This window comes from Electrophorus electricus, chromosome 1, assembly GCF_041902795.1.
Source record: "Electrophorus electricus isolate QZ-2024a chromosome 1, ASM4190279v1, whole genome shotgun sequence".
Classification (NCBI taxonomy): Eukaryota; Metazoa; Chordata; class Actinopteri; order Gymnotiformes; family Gymnotidae; genus Electrophorus; species Electrophorus electricus.
This window is the reverse complement of record NC_137497.1, coordinates 2,280,721-2,306,112: the sequence shown is the minus strand read 5'-3', so window position 1 is coordinate 2,306,112 and position 25,392 is coordinate 2,280,721. Positions and strand designations below refer to the sequence as shown.

The 25,392-nt window shown below is 42.4% G+C and overlaps 1 protein-coding gene and 1 pseudogene across 2 annotated transcripts in view; one reads left to right on the top strand and one right to left on the bottom strand.

The window, feature by feature from the left end:
- The window catches only part of LOC118241310 (uncharacterized), a 451,150-nt gene that overhangs the window by 351,915 nt on the left and 73,843 nt on the right, over positions 1–25,392 (top strand). The window lies entirely within an intron of this gene.
- On the bottom strand, positions 11,176–22,637 carry LOC118241311 (pre-mRNA-processing factor 17-like; annotated as a pseudogene). The gene is made up of 15 exons (XR_014124829.1): positions 22,457–22,637; positions 21,942–22,028; positions 21,722–21,851; positions 21,453–21,538; positions 21,176–21,312; positions 20,852–20,948; positions 20,508–20,647; positions 18,693–18,767; positions 17,133–17,178; positions 16,103–16,204; positions 15,508–15,623; positions 14,761–14,894; positions 12,986–13,062; positions 11,897–12,041; positions 11,176–11,772 (listed from the first exon to the last, which is right to left on the bottom strand). The product of XR_014124829.1 is annotated as a pre-mRNA-processing factor 17-like (transcript).

The window sequence follows — 25,392 nt, the reverse complement described above, 5'->3', positions numbered from 1 at the left end:
CACACATGCATGCATGTGCTCACCCACACACAGTGCATGCATTCATACATGTGCACATAGATAAGATTTTTCTCAAAGGAACCCTCTTTCGTACTGTTCAAATACAGCAGAGACCTACCACTAATGAGATAATGTGAAACCTGGTTGATGGGGAAATGTATTTTGCAGTTCATCTAAGACAGATTTTGTTTCAACTTTTTGATAGAAAGAGCCATAAACACATTACATTTTGTAAAGGGACCAGTCAAACCCCTTAAGATGATCTAAATAATTATATTATAGAATTCAACTCATATGCCAGAAGACTTGGATTGCACCCAAATAAAACTTCATAAATAAAAATGTAAAAATATTTCAAAAAACTAACTAAAATGGGCCTGAAAAAGAGGAAGTCTTTGCAGTCTTATTCATTTCATGGAAAAATATCCCCTCATAATTTACACCCTTCGGTCACTCACATTGTCATGCATCCCACCGACACACAGACATACAGAAACAAACACACAGTTTGTCCTATTGCTCCTGTGGTGAAGGTCATGTCTAGATCCGTTTTTTTGACTGAGGACTCGCTGTAATCCTCAACTTGCAGAATCAGCAAGTTCTGTGTAGCGTGAACATTAACCCCCTTCTGAGAGTGTTTTTTTGTGTAAACTGCTTCGGTTCCACACTGAGTAATGGCATAACAGGGGGATGTTATGACTTTATACATTGCATGTTCTTTCTCTCTCTCAATATACGCACAGCTGTAAGTTAATAAGCCACATATTTGACTCTTGAAGTAATAAAATCAAACCGCATTAGCATGTGTACATGTGTGAATTTGCTTGGAATTATAGACCTCTTGATCCAAGCTCTCTTAACATTCAGAAAGATCAATAGAATGAATAATGCTTCTGATCATGAAGTTTATGGACCAGTGTGTCCTGATAAAAAAACAGCTTCCTGTCTGGAAACCCAAGAAGCATTTAAGATCAAGCCACATTTTTTCACAAGATGGCAATGTTTCCAGCATGTTTTAAGAAAGTGACCCTGCTTTGACCAAGAAAAAACACATAGCTACAGTGTTCCTGTATAACTATTTCAGTCACCACTGCCAGTTATTAATAAATGTTGAATAACACAATAAAATCTGTTTCAGCATTTCCAGTTAAATACACTGAAGTCTGCATATTGTAATGTCACGTTCTGTCAGTAGTGTTTTGATTGCTAGATCAGCAGAAAAGACAACACAAGCTCCTAATGCTGGGGTATTTAAATCGAGGCTTTGTGGGTGTGACATCGGTGGCAGAGATGAAGCGAGAGGCAAAGTTCCAGTAACAGGATCTTTATTATCCATTCTCTCAAAGCAGCGATACCAAGTCTAGTGGCTTTTCAGGAGCAGAGTAACATCTCACCAGTAGGCTTGTGTGGTTTGACTAATAATGTGCAGCGCCATCCCTCCGAACCTGTGGGTGTACAAATACACATACAGGTAAATGAGACCCAGGTGTCTCCTGTCAGAAGACACGTGATTACGAACGGGGAAAGTGAGTGACACGGTCCTGGTCTGGCAGGGGCGTGTCCCCCCCTTTAGGGGACCAGCCAACCATGACAGAACTCCTCCCCCCCCAAAGTCCCCGTCCGGCCCTTGGCCCGCGGCCGACCCCGCCGACCCGGGGCAGACCTCTGCGGGCGCCGCCTATGGAACGGGGCAATGAGGTCGGGGTCCAAAATCTGGGAGGCCGGGACCCAACAGCGCTCCTCAGGGCCGTATCCCTCACAGTCCATCAGGTACTGGAAGCCCCTCCCCCTCCTACAGGAGTCCAGCAGAGAACGCACCCTGCATACTGGGCCCTCCTCCGTCTCCAGAGGTGGGGGAGGGACATCCGGGGAATCCCCCTCCTCTGCGAGGGGACCCTCCTTCACAGGCTTCAGCGAGGATACATGGAAGGCCCAGGAAGCCCAACTACTCCCCGTCAGGCCCACTCTGTAGGTTACCTCATTATCCCGGCCAGTAGTGGAATAGGGGCCCTCATACCTCGCCTTGAGCTTGCCTGTGGCACCTGCATGGCCATCCCTGGTAGAGACCCACACCTTCTGCCCGATCTCATACTTAGGGGTCTCTACTCTTTTCTGGTCACCCTTTTTCTTGTAGGCAGCAATCGCCCTATGGAGGTTCTGGTGTGTCTCTTCCCAGTTCTGGTCGCTCTCCCGGCACCATCTATCCACCGCCAGCTGGTCTGATGTAGGGACGTTCCAGGGGTAGAGAGGTGGTTGGTAGCCTAGAACACACTCAAAGGGGGTGAGACCAGTTCCCGTGTGTCCCATGGAGTTCTGCACACTGCTGGCTATGATGTTCATTGTTTCAACCCCAGCATCGACGCGGCACACCTACAGGACTCAGGGGTGTGGCTTCACCAGCTCTACATTGAATGGAGGGAGCCAAACCCAGCCATCTCAACACAGAGGCAACGCAGCAGCACCAAGAAGCTGGCCGCGGTCCTCAATGACTTTGGGCACAGACAGTTGATGCCAAACACCGGCAAAAGGTTTAACTTTACAAAGCCATCAGGGCTTTTAAATGTGCAAATTGGATGCTTTGACATCTTCATAGTCAAAGAGCACTAATTAAAAGTTCCTGTAGAAACTCACTTTAGAGTTGGTGTTTTAGATGAGCCTCCTTAGCTATGTGTGGCATTGATGGCTCTTAAATGGAACTAGATTTCATATTCTGAAGTGCAATGGCATGGTTAGCTAGATATATGTGTTTTTCCTGGAACAACCAAAATAACAAAAACAATGAAAAATCCATAGTTTGTCTCCAAATATTTTGTAAATAGTATGACAAAAAGAGAAGAAATTTCTTTGGAGCAGAAAATACTGTCATGCACACGGATACTATGGTCCCTAATTTAGTACGCTGGTTTGTTTGCTGAAGTGTTAGTTTGTTACATCACAGTAAACTGAAAATCACATATGCATGTGACACCCCCACAAATTTTAAAAGCAGACTACATAAAGTGAATCACTGCAAAAAAGATGGCTTCTGAGATACCATCCAAGAAGACCTCCATTAAATCTGTACGTACATAACCATTTAAAAATAACAATCTCTAAAAGTCCTGGTGATTTAAAACAAAAGGGGGGGAGGTCTTTATAGAGGTTACCGGCTCTTCATTCAAATTCGTCAACACTTGTCATTCAGTCACATGGCTCACAGCCAAATTAACCGAGGGATCACTCTCAGCAACTCACACTTCCTAAAGACTTTTCATAGATTCTAGCCGGCCCCTGAAGACTGCTGCTAGGCTCACTCTACTCTCCTAAGACGTGCCGTACGCGCACATTTACAGTTATCCCCAAAAGCCTCCAGCTCAAATAATCTTCACCTATTACTACTACTCCTGTCCTTTGGTTAACTAATTAGAATACATCCTCCATTTTCTAAAGGACCAAGAAAATCCAGGGGAAAATAAAAATGAAGTAAACTGTTTTAATGTTTGCTTTAAAATTGGAAACATACATTGCACCTCTTTAATAACTGTTCAACCCTTGCTTTATAACTATGCCTACATGTTTAGCCCACATGATATGCCCTTTCAACGTACATTCATTACTATTAGTATTACTGCTATGCTTGCAAAACGATCGGACAAACAAAGAAAGCAGTGAGTGCGCTTCACGCCCTGCTCTACACGCTGTGACGCAGGGCATCCATCCTGACTCATTCTGCATTCAGTCCTGAAAGCTGCGAGACACTCTCCACTGAATGGGTTTATCCTTGCATATCATCACATTATCATTTAGCAAAACCTGAAATTTTTGCAGTCCTGCCAGGTATACCGTGCAGCCTGATAGCTGTCTGCAAAGCAAATTACAGCTGTATGTACGGAGTCTGTAGCGTGAGCACACTGGTTCATGTCTGTGGAAAATGAGGTCGTGTTAGTGCTGTGCCCTATGAATATTGGGAACTTTTTACACCCAGTTGTTTTAATGAATTGCTGACCCGTATTTAAAGCAAAGGCCACCATGTCATGTCACAGCTCGAGCCAAGAACTTCAGTACTGGTGCCACGTCCTCACTTGGTGCAGTGATACGCTTGTATTGCACTACATCACAGCGACAGTGCTGTCAAATGCCTACAGTCAGCGGGGCGTGCAATGATCTCACAGTTGACACATCATAACGCCCATTTCATCAGTCAACGTCTTTCTCAACTTTGCTCTGACAGAAAGAACTATATCCCCACCCCCACCCCTTTATCAAAATGATAATTGCTTTGTATTTATGCACCATATCCCAAGATGCCAGGCTTTTTTCTCACTCTCATATATCACTCTCCCACCTTCTCGCGCTCTGAGTTTAATCATTGCAAATTAAATTCATGCCCTTCACTGAAAAGCCTACAAACCACGCTCTGGTGCGTAGCATCAGCAAGTCGATGCTTTATACTCTATCGATTAAGCTTCGTGGCCCAGGTAGAAAACATTCCAGTAATACAGTGCTCTCCAGAATTACTGACACCCTTGGTAAAAACAAGCAAAACCTCTTGTGAAAGATGTTTCATGTTTATCATTTTAATTCAAAGGAAAGGGAAACAAATAGAGACAATCTCTGGGGACTCTCGTCTTTAGCGCAACTCAGAGGTTTTCAGTGAGGTTTAGGATGCTTCTGTGGACACTTTGGCTTCTGAAGCTTCTGTGGTCACTGAAACATTTCTGTATGAATTTGGAAGTATATGCTCTGGATTCCAGTCAAATTAAAAGATAACAACTATCACCTATTCCTAGATTATCTTTTCTGGGATAAAAGGTTTCCTCAGAGTTTCAATGATGTTTACTGAACAGAGCAAATAATTTATTGGCATCGATATTTTAGACACATAGTGTCCTCAGGATTTAATCTGCTTTTACAGTTTTCCACCTGTGATCCATGGAGGAAGTTTCATCTCTTTACTGTGGTGGCAAAATACACTTCCTCTTCCCAGCCATTTTAGCTCATTTCAAATTTTCCTAATCATTCTCCTAATAGTGAATATAGTATAGTGGACATAGTAATAGTAGGAGTGGCATTATTTATTACAGCTTTTGTCTCATCTAATTGATTAAGGTCATTAATATTTAATACCATTTGTATATTCTCTAATGTTGATGGGTGATGAAAGGTATCTGGCTTGTGTGTTGCTAGATAATTACACCCAATGAAATAGGAACTCATGCAAGATGACTTAGGAGTTCCTGTAGACTCAGGAGTGCTTACAAAAAGGTCAAATGTGAATGTAAATATTTGTCAGCTTTTGCTTATAAGAATATATAGAATAATGAAATATTTTTAAGGAGAAAAATTGTTTGAATAACTTGAATGAAGGGTTCAATTTCTCTATTATCCATATAAGATGATAAACAACAGATATTTTCTCACATGACTTTTTGCTTGTCTTAATCCTAGACAAGGAAAAAATGTGATGAGCCAAAAGGTGCTAATATTCTTTAAGACAGATGTTTAATAATGATAGACCATTCTGTTTAGCTCAACATGGAGACAGGGTAAATGAAGATAAATATGCAACCACATATACTTTCCACCCACTTCATTAGTGACATTTATTTATAAGAAACACTGTGTGCAATTAGATGCTGTTAGCCCTTCTGTTTCTGTGCAGTTTGTGTTTGTAACCCTCAAACTCACTGGGTGGTTTCTGGCCACAGGATGACCTGTTGCCTGGATGTTTTTGGGGGGCAAACCACTCTAACCCAGGGAGGAAGCTGACACATGGAAAAACTACAGTGCCTGATGGAATCATACTGGCACAACACCCACAGCCCTGCCACCACCGTGTCACTGTCAGTGACTCTTTGAAAATGTCCCACTACCCAAATAACATCCTGTCAGAAACTGACCACAGGTGACTGGGATAGTGTGTGGCTGACATATAGTGCATGACAAGAGACTACAGACTGTAATAGTACACCTATAAAATGCATCTATAATAGTCAAATCAAATGTATTTATTGCGCTTTTTACAACAGATTTTGTCACAAAGCAGCTTTACAAATGATGGAGTCCAAGCACCCAGTGAGCAAGCCAAGGGTTTCACTGGCAAAGAAAAACTCCCTGGAGGATGAGGAACAAATCTTGAGAGGAACCAAGAATCAAAGGGGGGGGGGGGGGTTCTCCTCTGGCTGACAATGGTCACCACAATAGTAACAATAGAGACAATAAGGAGCATAAGAAGTAGTGAAGAAAAACAAAACAAAACAATATATATATATATATATATATAAATAATAATAAAATGAAATGTTTTCCAGAAGCCCTAGTCTGGTCCCAATGGTGTATGCATGTCCAAAACCCATCCTGTACGAGAACGTCCATCAAGAGCAACTCAGTAGTTGGCTGGGGAGGAGGTGTGGTGGGCTATAGCAGGGGACCTCAGGGGTTGGTGGGAGTAGCAATGGCAGCTGAAACGGGTTGAGGCTCAGTAACATCATGACATCAGGGGTAGGTGTACTTTGGCAGGAAGAGAGAGTAGATTATTAGGCATATCCAGGTAAAGGGGTGTGTAAATTAGAAAACTATAATGTGCAAATATGGACTCCAGCAGATCTATCTATGGCAGCATAGCTAAAAGAAGAGAGCCAGAAGGAACCACAGGCATGAGGCCACCCTCATAAAAGGGGTGTAATGACAAAAGGGTCCAGCACTGAGTAGAGGTGCAAGGCAGGTGTTTCTGATAAAGTTGGAGGTGAATGTGTTTCAGGTTCAGGCATGTACTGTATATATCATACTGTAATTCACAGATGATGCAAAAAGGTTTAAATTAGAGGTACACTGAGCCTGTTCAAACATACTTAGGAAACACACCTGGGAATTCCTAAAACTGTGCATGACTCTGGCTCTCCAGGTGTGGAGTTGGGCACCCTGGTTTAAGACGTCATTACTGCTCCAAGAACATGAATAAACAGTAAAAACAGTCAAATTTATAATACATTTAAATGAAGCTCACCTTTATTCAAATAGAAACTAGTTAGGTGGGACATTTCTCCCGCCTTTTTCTTTGTAAGTGCCCCAGTTTTATTTTCTTGTGGGAAGGCATGATGGCATTATACAATTAACTACAATTAGTGACATTTAAACAAATCCATTTGCTGATCCATTTGCACTTCTGATTAGGGAGATGAACCACTGGGCCTCCGCTATATATATGGATGGAAAGTTCAGACTTTTAAGCCACTTATTTTGCCAAATCTTATTTACACAAATTTAATTTCCTAGAAACTGCATAAATTGTTGAGGACTGGAGTACCTTTGAGGTCATCCACAGCAATACTTTTCTGATGATGGCTTATAATTTGGTGCTTTTAAATGGCAAACAGTTCCTCATTTAAGGTGACAGTATTATATAATCATTACTCCTTAGCATTTATAACATGAAATGTTAGCAGCTGTATAGTGCTATATGGTTTATATTTTTTTCTTTTAAAGCATATTTGTTAACTGTGTTTTATTATTTCAGTTCTACATTTGTTTTTTAATGGTCACTGTGCAGTTTTTCAGAAGTAGGTCTATGTATCTTCCTTGTGTTGACAGGACTCAAATTCAATGGCTATGCAAGCGCTTCTGAATTAATAGTAGGAGGAACCAGTTTATATATAAAAAAGTACGTTTAAATCATAACATTCATTCCAATGGGTTCTAAAGAGTGTATACTACTATTACTACTATTAATAATAATAATAATAATCATATATCTTCTCATGTTGAGATGAGTGTGGAAAAATTAGGAAGTAGAAGATCTTCATGGTTTTTTTTTTCCCTCATATACGCATGCTGATGAGAGTGTAATTAAAGCTAGATCATTAATGTCCCGCCAAAGGGTTGCATTCCCAAATGGCTTCTTTAGTGTTCCCTTAATTAAATGTTAATTAGCCAGCATGAAACACCCCATTCCTGTCCAAATGAACAAGTGCAGACAAAGCTGGAGTTTGAGAAAAAAAGAAAAAGACATTGAATTCCTCATATCATTCAGGTCATCAGGGGTTTGATAATTAGTCGACAAATTAAAAGCACAACATGGTGCCTGTGGTGGAGAAAAACCTTTTCAGGTGTAATATACAAACTTATCTGCTTATACTTAAACAACAAAAACAGGTGGAACACTAGGGACCTTTAATTTATGGGATAAATTAAATGTAGGATATAATAAAGAACTTGTGCTTTAATTATTATAATGGGCAGGCAGCCAAAAGAGAAAGTCCTTTGACCCCATCACTTTATTAAACATTGAGTCAGGGTGTAAAAGCAGCAGCAACATACCAGATGAACTCAGAATGCAAGATGAATCACCAATCATTTACACAATCATTTCTCTGTAGAGATTAATGTAAAAAAACAAAAAACAATCTGGACTGAGGACCTAAGTTACTTTAACTGGCTCAGACAACTTCTAAAATTGCAGACAACATGAGCCATTGTCTTAGAACTGGACAAGCGAGTGTTCTAGCTGGACACAAGATGGAGAAAGAGAGAATGCACCTCAATTCATGTGTGTGTGAAACACCTGTCTCGAGTTCACAGTTAATTTGAAAACTTACCATTTGATAACTGACATCTGGAGACATCCACATGGAGAGCTATCACACTCCCGTCCATGATTTCGATAAAAATATTGAGAAAATGCATGAAAACGTCTATAAGTGGTCTGATGCAAATTTACATAGCTTATCTAACTGATAAATGCTAATGAGCTGCTGCACACCAATATTAGGAAATAAAGAATAGCTGTGATTATAAAGATCACCCCTTACTGGTAACAAAAGCCTACAGTGTCTTGTTAGGTGTCAATTCAATTCAGTTATTAAAAGTGTACTCATGGAGCCAGAGCTGCCCAATGAAAGGAAATGAGCCAAGTGTAACAATTGTGCTTCACTCAGGTAGCAGCAGGCTGAACTTTTTTAATGAAAGTCCTGAATGCATGAGAAATAATGAGGCAAGGGATCTCAGCAGTCGAAGTTTAGCTGTTCTTTGTCTGGTTTCCTGCCAACAGTCAGACAAAAGAATCATATGCAGTGCGATTGTTAGTCCACAATGAATCACTGATGAAGTGAATGCTTGTTTGCATGCTTTCTCCTCACAGGTGGATGTGCTGAAGGTAGACATGGAGAGTGCGGAATGGAAGATTCTAGAGAATCTGGTCCTGGAAGGAGTTTTGCATTCTGTAGGCCTCCTGCTTCTCGAGGTCCACGTGCATTGGGCGGGGTTTGAGGTGGGCGGGGATGAGCCAAACATGGTGCGCTATTGGTTTAGCCTGCTGAGAGAGCTTGAGCATGCACATTTCAGTCTCTACCACAGCTACAGTGTCTCCGCAAAGCCACGCCTCTTTCTTCAGAGGAACCTACACAACACAAGCAGCACTTATATACTGGGGTGGGTCAACACACGTTACGCTCTGCAGGGAGATCGACTTGCCTGGCACGAATTTGAATTAAGGGGAACATTGTTCAGAAGGGCATGGCAGCTGTGCTGACCAAAGTAAACTTTGAGGCCAAAAGTTGCAACCAGATGTGTTCAGATTTGACAGTTTGGCCTGTTCACTGTAGTGCTGTTTTCATATGGCAGAGCTGCATCATCCTTTGTAGGGAAAAAGATGAGGACAAAGGGGGGCTATAAGTGCTTCTAAGCGCTCAGCAGTGTTTTATGTAAAGGTCGCATTATTTCCAGAGGGTCAGCGACGCAGTTAGAAAAGATTCCGCGGGAGAGAGCCCGTCTACTGCTGGCTACTGGTCAGGCGTTTGACCCTCCGCCTCTTATCGGAAGAATCTGGTCCGAGAACGATGACCCTTCATTCTGAGAGACACAGGGTGAGCGAGTCTTGGCTGGCAGGCAAATGAACAGGCTCAAAATAAAAGAAGTAATGAGGTTGGAATAGAGCTACAGGCAGGAAGAGCTCAAACCGAACACAGCAGACTAGTTTTGTCTCTGGTATGGTCAAAATCTAAGAGACACACAGCTGACTACAGAGCGGTCCTGCGATTTAAGAAGGTTGGTCAGAGAGCACAGGAGAATGAGCCCCTGGGCTGTCGACGCAGACTGTTTGGACAAATGTTCCCTCCCTCATCCTTGGGGAGAATTTTTTTTAGTATCATCACCATCAGCACATAAAGCTTCACTGAAATATTAGCTGACTACATAGAAATGGTTTGACATTGCTGCATCAGAATACAGTGACGTGATAAATTATGGATGAGACCCAGGAAGTTGACTTCCCTTGCATGTGCATGCGTGCGTGAGAGACATAAGCCGTGCTTGCTTAAGCGCGTTCATGTGCTTTCGCTTTCAGTACTATGGTCTCCTATGTGTAAAAACAAAACAAAAAACTATAGAACCCAGCCTTTCACACTTACAAAGCAGTCTCCCCCTTTATAAGTCAAATGCCTGGTTATATAGCTTCCAACGAGGCATCTGCTCCTCACTGAAGCCAGAACTCTGGGCACTTAATTAAACCAAACAAACGAGTAAATGAACTGCACTCACAGGGAATGAAAGTGGCATAAGAAAGGAGTGCAAAATAGGGGCTTTACATTAGCAGTCTCACCTTGACTCCTCTTGTTCAAAGATAAGCAAACAATAAATCATCATCTGATTGTGGTACACAAAGTACGTTCGCCGTCCAAAGGAAATTTGACTTGCCTTTGAGAATCAGGCATGTTTATCATCAAAAGGAAGCAATGCAGTTTGTCACTGCATCAGTAGATTCATGACACGAGGCAGATTAGTGCCTCCCAGTCCCGTGTTATTAATCTGCTTTTAGCTTTGTGTTGGCTGTTTGCTATCAGCTTGTTTAAAGGCCATAGTGAAGTTTGGGCAGAAACTGCCAAATGTCTTCTAGAAAAATTATTTATAGCACTTTCAGCCTGGTTGGAAACAAAGATGTTTTGTACACATTTGTCCCATTTCAGATGATTAGAAAATGAGGGCCAAAATCATCCTAAAATATCAGCTGCATGTAAAACAACTATAATATTGCTCAGATCCAGTTAGACCAGGTTAGAGGAGAGGAACTGGCCATGGTGATTCATTTGGTTAGCCCATACAACGTAGTCAGAGGATAGAGACAACTTACATCAAATATACAAATGACAACCCCTTGTGCTGTCAGCCATGTCTGATTCTGATCACCAGTGATACCAAACAGACTGATATACAAAATGTTTTATTACACTCAGAAACAGATGCCTCACGCTGAACTGAAGTGCTGATATGCACGGCTTTAGCAGTGGAGGACTCCTTAATAATGAAATGAAAATATAGAAGAGAATTTAAAAGCCCCATATGTGGGGGGGGGGGGTTACACTAGAAATCAGGACTGGATGCCAGTCCATAAACTTCAGTATTCACACACAGCACTGAGCAAAGCCTAGAATATAAAATACTTCAGTGAAACAGCAAGGGTTGGAGAACTGAGCCACTCTCTGCTAAGGAGCAGACGCTAAAGCTGCTCAGCTGAGCAAAGACCATGGTGGGGGGTTAAATGGAGCAACCTGACTGTCTCCTCCCTCTGCTGTTAAGGCTCACTCTTCCACCGGCTCTTCCCCTTCCTTTCCCCTCTTGTCTTGTTAGTCCCAGAGTTTGATTTGTCCGTCCCAGCCGCAGGTGATGACCTTGGAGGTCTCGTGCGGGTGCCAGAGGGCGCTGATGCACACCTTGTCGTGTGCCTTGATTCGGTGGTACAGCTTGGTGGTCCTCCAGTCCCAGATGTTCAGCTTCCCGTCCGCATCACCAGACACCACATAACTACAGTTGGGGGCGATGAGACAAGCACATTATGGCAGCACAGCACAATGATACTGCGTCCACTATAGACTTACGGTAGATCCATTACTGGAAAGAGAGTCATGTGACTGAGGAGAGCACTTGCCTCATATCGGGAGAAAAGTCCACCTGGCAGGCATACCCGGCAACCATGTGGCCCTTAAACACTTTCTTCTTGTTGAGCCTGAACCGATTCTGGGCTGCGAATATCAGGATCTGATTATCCATGAACTGACAGGCTAGCCATTTGCCTACAAGAAAGCAAGCAGACATACAGATAAAGATATCCAGTTCAAAACTGTGCAGTGGTGAACTAAACTTTGTAATGGTAGCAGGGCTGTTTCTAAAGCCAGCTGAGTATCTGATGTGCTCTCGACTCAGACGTCTGCCCACGTGAAGAGGAAGGCAAGGGCATGTAAACAGATCAGCACACAAAATCCCCCTCAAAAGAGAACAAGCACGTGAGAAGGAGCAGAAAAAAGCAACCTCCACCTGCCTTGATACACGTGGCTGTCAGCGAGATCAAAGGTGGCGTTTGCCACTGAAGTAGCGATCCCTTTGATCAGCTCGAGTTGGCACTCGAGTGCGTACTTCAACCGCAAAACAGCTGCTTTTCATCTATTGTGCGTTCTTCGGTAGGCGGCTCCCTGCTCAGTCTGCATGAGCCCCACATTAGGCCCACTAGATAGTCAGTTAAAACTTGCACCAGCCTGCCTGGCTCCCCCTAACGGCGTACGGGCCCAAGCCCTTCAATGCACGCTTTAAAGGAAAATAGAAATTGAAAACAAAAGAAAATAGACTCTAATATATATAAATAAATAAGAAAAGAAAGAATAACGGAAGAAAGGTGAGGAAGAGTTCATTTTTCTGCCTCTTTTCCATTTCGTTCCTACAGTTGGTCTTTATGTGAGTGAGAGAGTACGTAAGATTTCCATAAATTATGCACTACCAGGAAGGAATCAAGATGTGTAAAAACAAAATCTGAGAACTCCGCATGAGACACTGGGGGAAAGAGAAATGGAGTCTAAAATATTATTTGAAAGGTAAAAAATGCGCACAACTACTCACTTTGGGGAGTGCAAGCCACAAAGAATTTAATGGAAGTCTGAAAGTGGAAAGTAAAGTGGGTGTGTGCATGTGCATGCAGAGGAGGTACTGTACCAGTGAAGCAATGCCCAAGCAAAAGCACACTCACCACTGGGTGATAACGTCACCGCAGGCATCGAATGCATACTGGGCTCCACAATGTACTTGAAATCCACTGGAATGTCCCTAAAAAAACGAGAGGAGGTGTTTATGAAAACCAGACACCTTCAGTTCATGCAATGAGCGCATTTAATGTTTAGCACCAAACTATGGTGTAGAGGAAGCAGACCGGGCCTCTCGACCTGCACAAACAAGTGCAAATGATGTGGAGCTACATTTTTAAATATTTGAGCCTCAAACTTATTTTATTGTGGTTTTCCTCCTTTCCTTTCTGTTCTGGCTGTGTAACTAAACACTCTTGATTAGCCAGTGCCACTCTGTTGACAAAGAAGGTAAATTTGTCATCTTTCCTACCCCAAAGAGAGACAGTGGGTTTTGTAGTCCTTCCCAGACTACAAAACGCAAATACTGGCAGAAGCTACAAAATCTACTGAGAAAAATGTAGCTTGTAAGACAATGATACTGCAGTCCAGTCTTATCCTCATCCATCTCACGACCTAGGGAGCACATGTCAGTGTGGAGTGACTCAAAAAAAAAAAAGAAAATCTCCAGAAAGTGGAGATTTAAACAGTTAAGACAGTGTATTGATGTGAAAATTCATCAAAAGGCAATGTCGCACAGAAGTTAACAGCAAATTAATGTCTCATAGCTAATGACACTAGGACAACAAAAAAGAAAATGTGAAAAAGTTCATGTTCTCCTTGATCCATTACACTACTAACAAATCAGATTAATATATTCTCCAAGAGAACTGTACTGCCTGCCTTAAAGTGATATTGGTTTTAGATAAAATTTTCTGACAAAAATGACTAATTACTTACAATGGAAGCGCCAAGTTTACTTTTTATCCAGAAAAATAATTCAAGTACCATTGGTCAGACTGTAAATCAGATGAAAAGCTATGAAAATAATTACCAAAGAGTATTCTAAAGGAAATTAGGGCTAAAGTTGTAGGGATGCACAAGATAGGGCAAAGTCACACAAAATAGTATTCAAGTGTTTGGATATAGCACTAAGTGCTACTGGATCAACTGTGAGGAAATGGAGCTGCATCATGCTTAGACATGGCCGAACCCAAAAACTGCTACATTCATCACATCTGACAGTAATTGCCCTGTGCCACACACTACACGATACATGGTATTTAATGCCTATTTAAAAAGTTACCGTGGGAATAATTAGTGCCCAAGTGTCAAACTACCACCAAGGCCTAAGCTGAAAGCCAATCAATATCTACATGTAAATAAGTCCACTCTAAAGACTCTCACCAAGAGACAGATAACTGACTAGCCCCAGGTGTTTTATATTTTTTGCAGAGGGCTCTGAATACTAGACACCCAAAACAACAGACAAATCCATGTTATGGCCCAGAGCAATGGAGACTCCTCAAGCAGGGAGGTCTCATGGCAAAGAACTTATTTACCTCGGTTCTGCATGCAATTACAATATTAAAACAGTGCATTTGCTTAATGTCTTTTACAGATTATACTGCACACAGATGTTGACATGGCCAGCTGGAGCGTGTCTATACACACAGTTTAAGTCAATGTTTTGCATTTGAAATTGAAACATTTTAAATATGCATCTAAAAACTTTCCCCATATGCACTGAATCCAACTACTGCTGGCCAATTCTGCATTCGACTCACACATTAACCAGCAACCCATCAAGTTCACTGTGGTCACATACAACACACCGAGTTAAAATCAATATGAGAAACAAAAGGTTGTTCATTCATATGTGAATGTGGCACCGCCCACTCACCACTCCCACACGCGCAAGCTCTTGTCGTCGGAGGTGCTGACGAAGCGGCGGTTCTCGTCCACAAACGTGATGGTGTTGACGGCTCCCAGGTGGCGGTCGTACTCCTGCACCACCTCCCCAGAGCGGATGTCCCACTAGGTAGGTGACAGCGGGGCAGGAACAGGGCTTTATTCTCCACACACACACACCCACACTCTCTAATGTATCCCTACGGTAGCAGATCAGATGATGACTTTTGGTCTCTGCCTGTGACAGAGACTGATGAGATGGAGCTGGAGACTGAGGGAAGGAGAGGTGAGTAGTTTTTCAGCTTTGATTATTTACTCCCATCATGTTTGCTGCTGAAGGACTGCACTCATTCGCTCTCCTCCTCAACTTCTCCCTCATGTGAATCTATCCATCCTTCAGTACCCCTCCTCCTCACATTGCACACACACACACACACACACACACACACACACACACACACACACACACACACACACACACACACAAACACACACAAACACACAAACACTCTCTCCTTCTATTGAGGGAAGCACAGAGCGTGAAATAAGGTCCTGTCTTCAGATTTACTGAGGGTAACCAAGGCTTCTCTTGGGTGTGGGTTTGGGGATGTGCGAGCATGCATGTGTGGACAGTCTAACACCTAAAAACTAACAGCAAGATGAACGCTAAGGACAGTCTCAGGCAGTCTATCTCAGGCATGTGCACACGTACACCCCCCCATGCATGCATATAGCTTACCTGCACAATCTTCTTGTCCGACATTCCGGCAACAAACAGGTTTTGTTTGTCCTCGTCTGGGTTAAACTTTACACAGTAGGAGACTTTCCTGTTAGTGAACCTGGAGATGCACTGACCTGAAGGCAGAAGGAATTCTGTCAAGAGTGGCCAGCAGACACGAACATCCTCCACCCCTCAACCTCTTTCAGCACACAGGAGGTGCACTCCTCTCCCCAGAGGAGTACGGGGTTGGAAGGAAGCAGGCCGCCTGAGTGAGTGAATCCTAAGCTCAGACACGGATGGCACTGATCAAAGCACAGCGGTGCGAGTTACCCCACATCCGGTTTCAGAATCTGACCCAAGAACAACCCTGTGCACCCTGTACGAGTGGCTCCTCCTAGTGGAGGAGCAGAGAGAAGGGACGAGTATATGCTGGTGAAGGAGACTCCCATCCGTACAGAGACGTGACTGGCAGAGTGCATGACTGGCAGAGTGCTTCTTTAAAGACCCCAACTACAGAAAAGTTGCATGCCAACTCAATGTGAGAGAAACACTTGGAAGCTAGGGAGGCACAGAAAACAGGTTGGTCTCCAAAAGGTGTGTGCATGGTGCTCACCTGTCTCAGAGTCCCACAGCTTGAGGTAGCGATCGTAACCGGCGCTGAGGAATTGAGTTCCAGCGTTGTTGAAGCAGATGTCGCGCACTGCCTTACTGTGACCTGCAGCAAGGAGAAGGGCCAAGGAGAAAGCAAGCCATTAGCATTTGCCTTCATCTGTTCTGACACTGTTGTGTCCCGGACAAGCACATATAATAAGGTAGACTGAGATCACCAGCGGAAAACGACATGACAACAAGAAGTATAATGTGACAGTACATGTGAGAGAGAACGCGAAAGAGAGAGATACACCGACAGAGTATCCTGCTCTATTCTTTTCTATTTGTACATGCAACATGTGTGACAGTTATGAGACAAAACTTGCTGTGGACCACCCAGCACTGGTTTGGAGGGGTTTCTGCAACAGCTGGCGAATGTAACCGGGACGGTGCCCCACAGATACTGGCTTGGGTAGCAGGGACCCCTTAACGACGCCTCCAGTGAGCCAGTGCTCATGCTGCGGGGCTCGATCGCCCGGCAACCGCCTCATTGTTGAATAATACACGATGGATGGATCTCGACAAGCACAACCGGACCAGTAGAAAAGCCCGTTTCGACTTTACTCCACTTCGTCTATAGGCTGGGAAAACATCAGAAGATTCTGTACACGTTACCTGCACGCTCCCTCATGAAACCATAACACAAGCAAAAACATTCTGGTGGTATCTGACAAAGCTCAATAAAGAGAACAGAGGATGGAGAGACAGAGGGAAGCAGGGAAAGAGGGAGAGACATTGATCAGAGGGCACCGTGTTCTGAGAGCCTTTCATGTTCTCAAGCTCAGTCTCATCAATTCTCTGCCTCGAGGTGCAAACAAAATAACATCACTATATTCATCTGGAGCACCAGATCTTTCTGCAGGTACATTGCAAACCTGAGTTCTTTTCCTTTAAAATTTGTGCCCTAAATGTCCTTTTACAACAGCATTCTAAGATGGAGTCAAGAGCTTTCTGGATTATGAAACAGCTACTCAGAAAACACCCCTTCTTACCAATAAATGTCCGTAAGCACCTCCTGTCACTGTAGACTTCCCAAAGCTACAAAAGGAAAAAAAGAGCTTTAAATCCCATGACAGACAGATATGACAAATGGCAGAAACTGAAAGCAGTGCTAAAATGTCTTCCCAGGAAACAGTGCGTAAATGTTTGCGTGGGTTGGCTGGCGGACACATCCATGATCTCTTCTTAAATTCTGCTTTCAGCTATTTGAAATGATTGTTAGCATGGCTGAAGAAAGCAAAAGCAATCAGCAAGCTAGGGCAAATAGATCAAATTAATCACATTGCAGAGTGGGCTAAGAACAAAATGCTCCAAATTATGAAGATGACCCAACATTTGAACTCTGCTTTGCTGTCCTCTGTGCAGAGCCGCCAATGATAGCCCAATGGTTAAGATACTTTGCTTGTAATCAGAAGGTTGCCAATTCAAGCCCCACTGGTGCCAAATTGCCACTGTTGGGCCCCTGAGCAAGGCCCTTAACTTTCAATTGCTCAAATTGTGCTCAGTCAACATTGTAAGTCGCTTCGGATAATATCGTCAGGTAAATGTAAAGCAGGCAGTACTGACCTCTACTGACTATGATATATCTATATGTTTGTCTAAGGGTATCTAAAAATAACTGATATCCAGTCAGGAAGACTTCTAAAAAGAGCCAAGCACAGTAAAACACAAGTCTGTTTTTCCATTATTCAGCTCTCCTTATACAGGCTTCCAAACGTTTCTTGAATGGTTAGGGATCAGATATTGCATGTAGCAACAATTTATTTTGCAAAAGTAAAAATCACTCATCTTAAGGATAGAACCAAGCTATCTGTAACTTATTTTATTCGTATTAGAGGGCAACCGCTATAAGATTTTCAATGGCTGATGGCAATATTTAGAGAGTAGGGAGGCAGATGGGCAATATATAATACTGGTATAACTTTCTGCACCTTATAAAATACAACAATTTAATATTAACAACAAATGCGACCAAAAATTGCAGAATTTAAATGAACATTTAACACTGTTATTGTCTGCATTATCTCTGTTGTAGATCTGCACTCTGTAGTGCACTGATTAAAAAAAAATGTAGCAACTAAATTAGAAAAAAAATGCAACAATTTCCAAAGGCAATTCTTAAACTAACTTTGCCACAGGGGTGAAGGGTGGAGAGGGGGCGATCAGCTAAAGCCGACCGTCACAAAATGGCATTAATCAGTTGATTAATTAGTCGACCACTAATTTGTAACATTATTATTATTGCTATTGCAAAGTGGCCTTAACAGTGAGAAACGTACTACATAAATTAATGATCATATTCCTCACTGAATACCCACATTTGGGAGCCTGTTAGGCGAAGGTATTCGGCATTATGCAACACATCCCTGCCGATACTTATAATAGTGAATTCTTATGAAAAAAAATTGCAGACAAAGAGTAATTGCTTAGAAAAACGATTTGTAAACCCCCCCAGCCACCCACCATCCTCAGAAACAGCCATCAGAATGAACACCACTTTGTTTTCCCCAGAGGTATGCTCAATAAGTCTGAGTGTGAGAGATAAAACCTACCTTGATCTTACAGTCCATAGAGCAGGAGAGAAGCAGGTGGCCAGACCCAGGAAACAACTGAATGATGCTGACACCCTACGAGTGGAAGGTGGAGTTGAGAGGAGATGAGCCAACTGTGTGTGTGCACTTCATGTGCAATTAAACACCACCTGCTTTCAAGAGCCATTTACAAGGGCCACGAGGTTAGCTTCTACTCTTTCGCACACTGGCGTCGTGGCCCACAAATGTAATGTTCAGTGCTGCCTTAATTGAGAGCTGCGTCCTGATTATTCTGTGGCTGCGTGGATAAACTAAAACGAGAGTGTTTTCAAGGAACGAATGACTGCACCCAGTGCTGACCACATTTCCCACCGTTAATAGAATGAGCCTGGACTGATGCCTTTTACACCATAACGAACAGTGGAGAAGTGGTAACAGAAGCATCAGGCCTCGACACCGGTACTGAAGTGCTCTACTAACTTCAGTAGCACCCTGACCGGTTTTCTGTACATATTGTATGTAAAATGGGGGCATTTCAACAGCAAGCTCACTTTGCTAGCTTAAGTGCAAACACTTTTGATTTCACACAGACATAACTGACATCACACAATGTGTTCACATTCAAAGTTTAGATGCCAATACGATGTGACTCCAACAGACATCAACAGCGCCAAGGTTCTGGACTTGGGATTGGCACTGGGAACAGAAAAGAATGTGGGGGAGCTGATCTCAAATCAACATTCTGACACTTGCTAAAATAAAGGAAGTGCTCTGAGGCTGACACACAGATGAAGAGATGAAGAAAGAAGGAAGAAAGGGATAGAAGAAAGGAGGAGCAAGAAAAGAAGGAGAGAGATGGGTATGTTGACCTCCAGTGCTCCAGAAAACATCGTGAGTGAATATCAGACCAGGCTAAGGAGTTCACAAGTCTAAATGGCAAACACCAATCACGTTGAAAGCAGACATTATGTGAGACAGAGTAAATCTAATCCTAATCAAGACTTGAGCCAATTCATTAACTGCAAAATTAAAACCAAAATTATGTTTGTGTTTCTCTCACTGGCTGATGCTTTAGAACACTGCAAGTTACAAACGGCAGTATTTTTCATATGAACGTCCCAACCACTGCATACGTCCAGGGCCCTCTAATTGTAGCTGATAGCCCTGGTGAACGTACTCTGTGTTCTAACAAATCACAGCTACTCAAACTTCCTGACCAATCACAGACATGCATTCTAACTTTGTAATGTAATACACTACTTACAGTTCATTTAAATTAATACTTGTGACCACAGTACCACTCTAAGATAAATCTACAAACCAATTACATTATAGTATATTGATTGAATATACAATTTCTTTCCCTTTTTTAAAAATAGTTTATAAAGCACCCTTGGCTAGAAAGGTCCAATATAAATGTAACATAATGATTTCATAGAGACTAAACTGAAAACAGGATGTATTCCAGCTCAAGTATTAGTGCAATCTCTATTCAAAATAGCTGAAATTAATATTTTGTTCATATTGTGCCACTTCGTAAAAACACTTCCATTCAAAAATGGTACCATGCAGGCAAGTAATTTCTCCGGATATTTTCCACCAAGCATAAAAGTATCCTCCTCTGTAATGCATTTCCCTTTCGCTCTCTCACTCCCAAATACATGAACAAAACTAATTTGTCATTCCATCATCATTATGCACTAGATATCATTATGCATTAGATAATTAATCAGAGTCGGTCTACTCTCACTACATTCCACTCATAAAAGCAGATGTGCACGCATGTGAACATGCGCGCACATGTGAATGCACAAGAACACACACACGCCTCCTCACCTTGGTGTGCCCGGTCCAGACGTGCAGCTGCTTCTTGGGCAGGTAACATTTGTCGGGTATTTCCGCCAAGCGCAGGTTAATGCCCACGTCCTGCGGGACGTGCAGGTAAGAGCGGCCCGGGTAGTCATACGCGTCTTTGACTGTGGAGCAAAGACACATCAAAGGGTGAGGAAAGAGGCTTTTAGCCATTTCAACAAAAAGAAAATCAGAGAAACTTGAGAGGGATTATGGTAGTCCTGCTAGCTTTAAGAAAGTAACGGGAGCTGAACAAATTCATGCTGTGGACAAAAGTAAATCTGACTCTGTGAAGCGTAATGGGTTGGAACAGCTGCCATGTGTCTTACCATGTAGAATGGTTTTCTCCTCAGCAAAGGCCTCTTCCTCATTCTTGCCTCTTTTCTGCCTCTTTGCCGTGATTTCGTCCAGCTCCTTCTGCTCCTCCTATCAAACAGAATATGACAGAGTGGGATCCTCAAAGTGCAATTGAAGTAAATGATATATAAACGCGCTGCCCAGGCTAAACCTAGCCTTTATGTTGTGAAGTAACGGCTAACAAATTTGGAGTAGACAGCCTGCCACAAGGTGCAAAGCAAGCAAATATAAAAACATATCATTGAGTGTTTCATATTATCATAGAGTATAAGGAACCCATGTGGGCAAACTCTGACCTCTGAAGGTTTGGCCACGTCCTTCTCATCCTGATACTTGGCCCAGGGCCCCAAGAAGCTGTCGATCTCTGATGCGTCTCCCCCTTTCACACGCTTCCTCTTCTCCTTCTTTAGGCCCGACTCAAACACGGTCAACCCTGTGGAGAACAGATGTGCACAGCTGCAAAGAACTGTCCAAGCAGCAACAGGGAAGGTGGGATGGGGTGGTTGTAGCTTCAGGCAGACCCACAACCAATTGCAACCAATGAGCAGAGAAAAACCAGGTCATGTCTAGTACCTTTCTTTTTCTCTGCTTCCTCCACTGCTCCTATGTAGCTGCTCGATGAGACTTGACTGCTGTCCACAGATGGTCTAACGCATACCCTATTAAAATATAGTGAACATCTCGTGCTCAGAAATAAAGATTTAAACTAAGTATGAATATTTCATAATACTCAATATAACTAGTGTGGTGAGAATACTGACAACACTGGCTATTGCACCATGATCAAATCATTCTGAGACACAAATTCTCTTTAGTAAATGTAAAATATGCATGTCCCTTACCGAAAGTGGAAAACGTCCTTCTTTGTTGTTCAAACATGAAATCGTTGACATGGGCGGGCTCAGCATATCCAGAAAGCATGTTCCTTGGCGCAGCCATTTGCTGCGTTTTGAAAGGATTAACTGGTCCAAACTACAACACACAGAGGACGGTGCTTTACGTTAAACAAAACACTGAAATGGTTCCTTTACCGCATATAAACTCTCTTGACCGTGACCTTACCTCGGGTGCAAACATGGTTTCGTAAGTAGGGTTGTAGAGGAGCTCTTTGAGTGAGGGATCAATGTGTGTACCCGTCTCAACATCTTCCTGCAATACAGCAACACGAACACATAGTAAATTAACAGTCTAGATGGCCAACGAACGCTGGTTATTTAAGAAGTCAGGAAATAACGAAGCTAGGCAACATTAATGAAGGATATTATTAAGATAGCCACCTAGCTAGCTACTTTGCAAGCTATTTACACATTGTGTTACTTCATGATATTCTTAGTTACGCTAGCGTTGTTGTCTTTTAGGCGGCACACCACACTTCATGTCACCGTATATGAGTCCTATATAAAGGTTTTAACCATAACCACACGAGGAAACTCGCGTCAAATAAAATTTAGCTAGGTAGCGTTAACTAGCTGAGCAAGTTATTTAGCTAGGTTAGCTAACTAGCTAATCGAGCTACCGTTAGCGAGTAAGCTAGTTAGCGTTAGCTACCCAGACATGCTAGCCGACATGTACCATACCTTGACGGCGACCTCAGGTGCTGAATTAACAACAGATAAACTCGTCTTTCTTCCAGATTTTAAAGGCTGAAGATGTGAGACTGCGTCTAGGTCTACTTTCTCGGGACTTGTATTGGGCTGATTCATTTTCTGATTCTGAATCACTCCCGTATGCAGCGAGACAACCTGCCACTATCGGCATCTTGAATGTTGTTGGTGTTCGTCACGAACATTAATATCATTCATTAATGTTGCCTAGCTTCGTTATTTCCTGACTTTTGATTTTGAACTTTGAAGAATACATCAGCTTTGATTAAATGATTGAATGTGATTTAGTAATTCAAAAGAATTCTGTTTTCACTTCTGTTCAAACTTCTGTACTGCCTCTAAGTAGAAAACAAAGGAATTCACTTACTCTAGTTAGTACACTGAGGGCACATTATCAGACTATATTCAATATTATATTATGTTACATAATGAACTAACCTATAACTCACTTACTCTAGTTAGTACACTGAGAGCACATTATCAGACTATATTCAATATTACATTATGTTCCATAATGAACTAACCTATAACTCACTTACTCTAGTTAGTACACTGAGAGCACATTATCAGACTATATTCAATATTACATTATGTTACATAATGAACTAACCTATAACTCACTTACTCTAGTTAGTACACTGAGAGCACATTATCAGACTATATTCAATATTACATTATGTTACATAATGAACTAACCTATAACTTTGCCATCAAGGTTCACATTCATCATATTGACACTAAGACATCACAGCACGTCAGCTGCATATATTTAGCTAATAAATAATAAATCAATTACATTTACTACTGTTGTGTCTACTGTTGTGACTGTGATTGGAGGAATGACACTTCACTAAGATATGAAAATAAGAGAGAGGACCGTGACTGGAGGAATGACACTTCACTAAGAGATATGGAAATAAGAGAGGACTGATTGGAGGAATGACACTTCACTAAGAGATATGACAACATCCTGAATGCTGACTCTCATTGCTGTTGAGTGCTTTGATTTTTTGCACAGGTCAAATAAAGACAAAATGGTGTAATGTATGTGTGTGAGAGAGAGAGTGAAGTGTGTGTGTGTGTGTGTGTCTGTGTGTGTGTGATAGAAAGAGAGAGAGAGAGAGTGAGGTGGTAGTGTGTGTGAGAGGGAGTGAGGTGTAGTGTGTGTGACATTATATATATATATATATATATATATATATGAGAGAGAGAGAAGTGTACACTAAGTGTACACAAATTTAAGCGGCCAATTATTTGCACTTTTTGAACAAAAGGATAAAAATATACCTCCCTTTTCTCTTTACTGCTCTCACTTAATTTAACACGGTAAGTCTGTTGACCTGGGACTTCATTTAAGACAGTAAATAAGGGCAACAATGCTGTAGACCTTCACACACTCACACCATAACCTGGATCATAAATAACAACTGGAGAAAAGTGATGACAAAACAGCAGGTGTTAATACACAATGATGGTCTGATCAAGCAGGTATTAATGGACGTTTGTCCAAAGCTCTCTAGAAGAGAAAGTGAGATTAATAACAAGGCAAGACAGAGGACTGTGATTGGAGGAATGACACTTCACTAAGAGATATGAAGATAAGAGAGAGGATCATGATTGGAGGAATGACACTTCAGTAAGAGATATGAAAATAAGAGAGAGGACTATGATTGGAGGAATGACACTTCACTAAGAGATATGAAAATAAGAGAGAGGACTATGATTGGAGGAATGACACTCACAAAGAGGGAGAAGGATAAAAGACCCCAGAATTAAGGTTTCAGTTGATATCAAGGAATTCCTCTGTAGTATCCCCTAGTGGTATCAGTAGTAGAGAAGTTCATCTTCTGATTTTCTCAACTTCCTGAATGCTGACTCTCATTGCTGTTGAGTGCTTTGATTTTTTGTACATGTCAAATAAAGACAAAGTGGTGTAATGTATGTGTGTGTGGAAGAGAGAGAGAGAGCGAGGTGTAGTGCGTGTGAGAAAGAGGTATAGTATGTGTGTGTGAGAGAGAGAAAAGTAGTGTGTGTGTGTGTGTGTGTGTGTGTGTGTGTGTGTGTGTGTGTGAAAGAGGTAGAGTATATGTGTGTGAGAGAGAAGTGTAGTGTGTGTGAGAAAGAGGTATAGTATGTGTGTGTGAGAGAGAGAAAAGTAGTGTGTGTGTGTGTGTGTGTGTGTGTGAAAGAGGTAGAGTATATGTGTGTGAGAGAGAAGTGTAGTGTGTGTGAGAAAGAGGTATAGTATATGTGTGCGAGAGAGAGAAAAGTGTAGTGTGTATGTGACAGTGAGAGTGAGGTATAGAGTGTGACAGAGGTACAGTGTGTGTGTGAGAGAGATGTGTAGTTTGTGTGAGAGTGAGGTGTAGTGTGTGTGTGTGTGTTTGTGATAGAGAGAGAGAGAGAGAGAGGTGTACACTAGTAGCTGAGTGCTGTAGCACAGCAGGGTTGCAGAGAGGAAGGAGAGAACATGGGGTGTATGAGAGAAAGCGTGATGAAGGAGAGGAAGAGGAGGAGAGTGGTGCTGTCATGTGCTTCCGTCACACTTTCTTCATGCTAAGAGCTTTCCGCTCTTTCTCCGCCAGTTCTTTACACAAAGAATTTTCAGAGCTGCCCATTTGTTTCCTTTGATGCTATTACCCCTCAAATCTAAATACCCCCAACAGCCAAATAGCCCACTGACAGCCCCGCAACACCTACCCCAGAAAGCAGCTTTACAAATGTCAAAGTCCAAGCCCCCAGTGACTAAGACAAGGGTGACAGTGGCAAGGAAAAACTCCCTAGAGCAAGAGGAAGAAACCTTGAGAGGAACCAAGACTCAAAGAGGAGGGGGGGGGGGGCATCCTCCTCTGGCTGACATTGGACACTACCCCATAGCCAATTAGCCTTCACTTCAAATTACAACCACA